Here is a 6,099-nt window from a genome sequence, read left to right as displayed (position 1 = left end):
GGAGGCGGGTCGCAGCACAGCTAGGAAGCGAATGAACCATGAATGCCGGAGGCCATAGGAGAGGCTGTTTAGAATGCTGCGATGTCATGTGAACGCAACCTTTTGTCATTTTTTTTTTCCATTTTGGGAGTTGGCAATAACTTAAGTCATTGGAGAACCACCTCATAACACGTCACAACGCCTCGACCAAGATCAAATCTAAAACACCAGAGGAATCATAAGCAGGCCTCACATTTTAAGAACTATTTTTCTTAAAACATATTAAATAAAGAGTGCTATGTCTGATAAATACGTTTTACTCACCTGGAGGTGCTATAATCCACTTGGGAAAAAGTAGCTGATGTAAAATGAACTGCCTGTACAGGGTTTGTGCATCAATTTTGCACAAGTGGGAAATGATTGTCAGTAAACATCTAGACAGCCGGGCCCATGGAGATTACAACAGAGAGGACTGGACTCAAACCCTGGCTGCATAAGATTTGACCAAATAAATACAACAAAATACAAGCAAATCCTTTTAAGACAGATATTTTTTATTGTTGAAAAGTGTGTCTTAGCGGCTCACCTCTCCTCAGACCTGACTGGTAGATTTACCGGGAGCGGGACGTCTCCAGCTCGTCTCCGCAGAGATGTTTGACTAAAGCCAAATATGAGATTTAAATATGTTAGGTCCTCATCCAAATTCTTTCTTTGATTCTAATAATAGCGTTTTCTGTGTGGAGCTTCTCATTAGAAGCTTGTGTTTTTTTGATCAACGCAAGTTAATCCAAAATGTTTTGCAGTGTGCCTCTAAATTCAGCCCTTTCACCTCATCCCAGGGAGAGGCAGCATGGGGCAAGATGATTTTGTGAATTTTTACTGTACACATCGGAGATCAATTATATGTTGGAGTACTCGGAAGAATACAGAAAATACTGTCAATTCCCTTAAAATGATAAAGGGAATGAAAGTGGAGCATCCTCCTTAGTCCATGGGGCTTGTCCTGAAAACGTGAAGACCTCCCTGGATTTAACAGTTTAGACCGATGGGCAGCAGTTTACATGTTCTTCCCGTGTCTGCGTCGGTTTCCTCCGGGTACTACGGTTTCCCCTGCCACTAATAAACATGTACAATAGGCCGGGATGAATGAGAGTGTCTTTGAGAGTGCGAGTGTGGGACAACAGATGCAAATCAGCCCATGGCTTGTTCATTAACTTGCACTGTCTCAACCAAATGAACCAATCAATAAAAGAGACTAAACTGATATCAACTGTTCAAAGTAGAGAGTACAAAACTATTTAAATAAATGTCAGGAGATGTAACTTTGCTGCAACAACACGACGGCAACTTCTTCCTTCTTTGGTGAGTGGGTGGCATTGACAGAGCATCTGCACATCCCCTCCTACTGTCATTGAGTGTGTGTTATTAGGCACATGGCCAAATGTAATGCAAATGATTGTAAACTTGTATCTCTAAAAAAGATGAGGAATTTGTAAAAAAAAGCCTAAGGGGAAAGGGAAAAAAGTCTCCAGGTCAAACTGTGTGGATTTACCAAAAGTGCAGTTAATTAAAAGTCCCCGAGGATCTCCTGCATCAACATTTGCACATGGCCCTGACACGTGTTGAGCCTGGTTCCCTCTCCGACTGGCCTTTCAACATTTACTCGAGAGAACTTACACTACATTTATAGCAGGTTTTTTTAACTACATTAGGACCTCAAAACATTGAGGGCCCAATCAAACCACCAGTACCTGTAGGAACATGTGAACAGGAACAGCACTCTGCCCTGGGCTGCTGGATCAGTCACAGCCCCCAAAACCTGGCTGAGTCAGTGCCGTTCTTTAGGTAACTGTTGGTAACGGGTGTAATGTAGTCGCTAATAACGTGATAAATGTGTTCAGTTTCAAAATGTAATGAGCCAATAATGGGTAACACTTTACATTACGGGCCGGTAAGTCTTTGGTGCTTACAGTGGTAATTCTAGATTCTCATGGTGGTACTTGCAGTGGCAAATACTAGTAATAATAGTGGTACTTCTAGGTACTTATGGTGGTACTTACAGGGGTGCTTATGGTGGTACTTACAGTGGTAATTCTAGGTACTTATTGTGGTACTTAAAGGATACTATAGTGAGAATTACCAGGTATGTACTTCTAGATACAGTGGTGACTCTTAGTAATGAAGGTTCTTGTTTTCCCTAATGCTGTTTTATGTTGTTTTATAGTCACACAATCCTAGAAATGACTTCTGTTTGTAGAAGTACCTCATTTACAACCTATGAATTGCTGCTGTAGTATCCTTGAATTACCAGTGTGTACCATAGTAAATAGAAATACAACCTTCATTACTAAGAGTTACCCCTAACCCTATCCCCAACCCCAATTACTAGTAATTACCACTTTTAGTGCCACAATAAGTGCCACTGTCATTACTAGTAATTACCACTGTAAGTACCATGGACTTACCGGCCCGTAATGTAAAGTGCTAATCAATAATGTAATAATGTATTAATTACTACATGCCATAATTAATGTCATTATTATTACATTATCGACCGTTTTCAGCTTATTACATTTTGAAACTGGCCACATTTAGGACACTTCTCTTCTCATCCAAAAGGCTTTGTCAGCAGGTTTTCTGGTGGCCTTCTCCAGCCTGCGTGCCAGATGTGGGATATCTGTCCCATAGCTCTCAGTTGTGCAGGAGTTGAGGCAACACTTCAACTACAGAGTACTGATGATGACTCAAGAACCTTCATCTACAACATTGTAACATGTGACTTTTAGCATAATAGCTCTCTCTCCTTTGAACTGACTTTTGATTGTTTTGTCATGTGTTTCTGTGCTCGGCTGTGCACACTGTGTATGTGTATGTGTATGTGTATGTGTATGTGTATGTGTATGTGTATGTGTATGTGTATGTGTATGTGTATGTGTATGTGTATGTGTATGTGTATGTGTATGTGTATGTGCGAGATCATGTGCGACAGGTTTCTGCCATCACTGTGGACAATAAAGGTGTTCTGCTCTGTCATATCGTCCCCTTCCAATTATAAGGTTCTATCTGCGTTCTTAAAAGTTCTGTGATATTCAGGTTTAAAGTTTTGACCACTCATAGAACGAAATGTAAATGAGTCACACGTTTTCCTCATAAAAACAAACACAAAAAAAGAATTCTCATTGTTCTGAAAGTTCTTATAAGTGGAAATGTGTTTTTTTCTTCATGTAAATTAATAAAGTTCAAATCATTTAGAAAATGATGACTGATACATTAGAGACATACCTGAGTCCAGAAATATTGTAGTGAAGCTTGAGAGTTGAGTTAGAACGTTTGGCTTCTTTCCGCTGATGTTTTTTCTCAGCTCTCGTGGTGAGTGAATGTGACTGCTCCAAACATAATATGGTCATTTTCTTTGTCACCACATCCGGGGCCGTGGTAGCATTTTATGTTTTAAACAAATAATAAGAATCCTATGATCGACAGAAACAGTGTTCATAATCAGGGCATTGCTTCTCTCGCTCTGTAACAGATCTATCATTTTATAAAACCGAGTCAGAGGCCTGGATCAGCGGTTGCCGACCATTCACCAAAACATCCGGCCAAAATTGTGGAAGTAAAAAATAACAGCGATCGCTCGTATACCCTCCCCCATTATGCTGATTTTATTGTAATAATAATATATCCTATATTGATGATGGGAGAGGGTGACCACTGTGCAAAGCCTTCTCCAGCACATCCAAAAGATTCTTAATGGGATTTAAGATCTGGACTCTGTGGTGGAATCCTGGCATTGTCATCTTGGAATATGCCCGTGCCATCAGGGAAGAAGAAATCCATTGGTGGAATAACCAGCCAGGGGCCGGAGGGTGTCCGGTTTGGGAGCCTCAGAGTCTCATCTCTGCTGTTTGCGGACAATGTTGTTCTGTTGGACCTTCAGCTGCTCTGGGGCGGTTTGCAGCCGAGTGTGTAGCGGCCGGGATGAGGATCAGCACCTCCAAATCTGAGGCCATGGTTCTCCTTCCCCTCTTCAGGTTGGTGGGGAGTCCTTACCTCAAGTGGAGGAGTTCAAGTATCTCGGGGTCTTGTTCACGAGTGGGGGACGGATGGAGCGTGAGATCGACAGACGGATCGGTGCGGCGTCAGCAGTGATGCGGTCGCTGTATCGGTCTGTCGTGGTGAAGAGGGAGCTGAGTCGGGGCAAAGCTCTCGATTTACCGATCGATCTACGTTCCCGCCCTCACCTATGGTCATGTGATTTGGGTCATGACCGAAAGGACAAGATCGCGAATACAAGCGGCCGAAATGAGTTTCCTTCGCAGGGTGGCTGGGCGCACCCTCCGAGATCGGGTGAGGAGCTCAGTTACCCGGGAGGAGCTCGGAGTAGAGTCGCTGCTCCTTCACGTCGAAAGGAGCAGCTGAGGTGGCTCGGGCATCTGTTCCGGATGCCTCCTGGTCGCCTCCCGCGGGAGGTGTTCCAGGCATGTCCTAGTGGGACAAGGTCTCGTGGAAGACCCAGGACACGGTGGTGGGACTATGTCTCCGAGCTGGCCTGGTGTCGCCTCGGGGTCCCCCCAGAACAGCTGGAGGAAGTGTGTGTGGATCGGGAAGTCTGGGCATCTCTGCTGAGACTGCTGCCCCCGCGACCCGGCCCCGGATAAAGCGGAAGAAAATGGATGGATGGAATAACCTGGTCATTCATTGATCTCATTCTCTGGTCTCATGGCGGCGTCTAGACCAGCAGTGGCCTCCCTCCCTCTACCCTGGCACAGCGGCGTTCATGCATTTTCTACAAACTGCATTTCCAGTGTCAGTGTTCCGTGTTGTTTCTGCGAGATGCTTTCGTACATCTTAGTTTCTGTAAAGGCTCAGTGGACTTTTTACTGCACAGTCTTTACTGGCCATGAAGGAAACAGCTTCTTTAAAAGTAAACAAACAGCTGGCCTATGATCTGCATTTGAGACTTACAAATCCACAGATTTTTTCTTCTGAATCTCTGGACAGGCATCAAGAGCGAAACCAAAAAGGTGCAAACAAGGAAGTATCTGGACAAGACTCGCAGCTACATCACACAGCTGTGGAGGTGGGAAAGATCCAAGTCTAAATCAGAAGTCTTTTTTTTCCACCACGTGACATCAGACCTGATTGTCTGGAACTTGGAGTTTGCGTGTTCTCCTCGTGTCTGCGTAGTTTCCTCCAAAATCATGCTGGTCAGTTTGGCCCACAGTAGGGGTGCGCCGGGTCACAGCGGGTCAGGACGAAGCCCATCTGATCTGCACGATGTCGTTGTACAATTGTATCATGAAGTTATTTATTCAGTAATTCATTGTGTTGCTGAACCGAGACCTGACCGACTGCAGATGGACACTTTTTCTTTCTTTTTTGCTGCTCTCATGTAATATTTACAATAATAATTTTACTTTGACAAACTACGGGGAGGAAGTCTGACACCGCACTTGTTTTCAGACTCTCTCCTGTACCCAAACAGTGTTTTAACAAGAAATGTCCAAACAGAAAGTCCACAAATGAACATTTTATATTAACAGCTGTTTCTTTTATCTTCCCACCACAGAATCTGCAGAATGTGACAATGTGCCTTAACAAACTTCAGTGTTCCACGTTTTAAATGAAAGACTTTTATTTGCACATTTATAAAAGTACTTCTCTTTTACACCAAATCCCTTGACGTTTGCCGGGAGTTCAACCCCCAAAACAGAATACTGGAGAAACGTAAATTTTAGTTTTGGAGGAAAAAGGAAGAAAAAAAGAAGAAGAAAATTCTGGTTTCCAACAAAAATGGAAAACTTAATACAATAAGAGCACTCCACAAAATCTGTAGTATACATGTTTCAATCACCAGAGGACAGTTAAACATCGAGAGTGGAGTTTTAGTCTGGAGAATTTGACTTGTAAATCTTAGCCAAGAAAGATCTCGCTTTTGTTTCTCGTGGATTTTGAATCGTTGGCCTCGAGGAGAGCTTTAAATTTCTCTCCAATAAAAGGCAAAATATTCTTATTTACAAGTTCATAAACAAACAAAAATAAAATAACCGTGACAAATTTACAAAAAGAAAAAAAAAAAAAGAGTTCCTTTGGATTCTCTACAGAACTACAGCGGGAAGA

This window comes from Gobius niger (assembly GCF_951799975.1).
Source record: "Gobius niger genome assembly, chromosome: 22".
Classification (NCBI taxonomy): domain Eukaryota; kingdom Metazoa; phylum Chordata; class Actinopteri; order Gobiiformes; family Gobiidae; genus Gobius; species Gobius niger.
Note: the sequence above shows the minus strand (reverse complement) of the source record.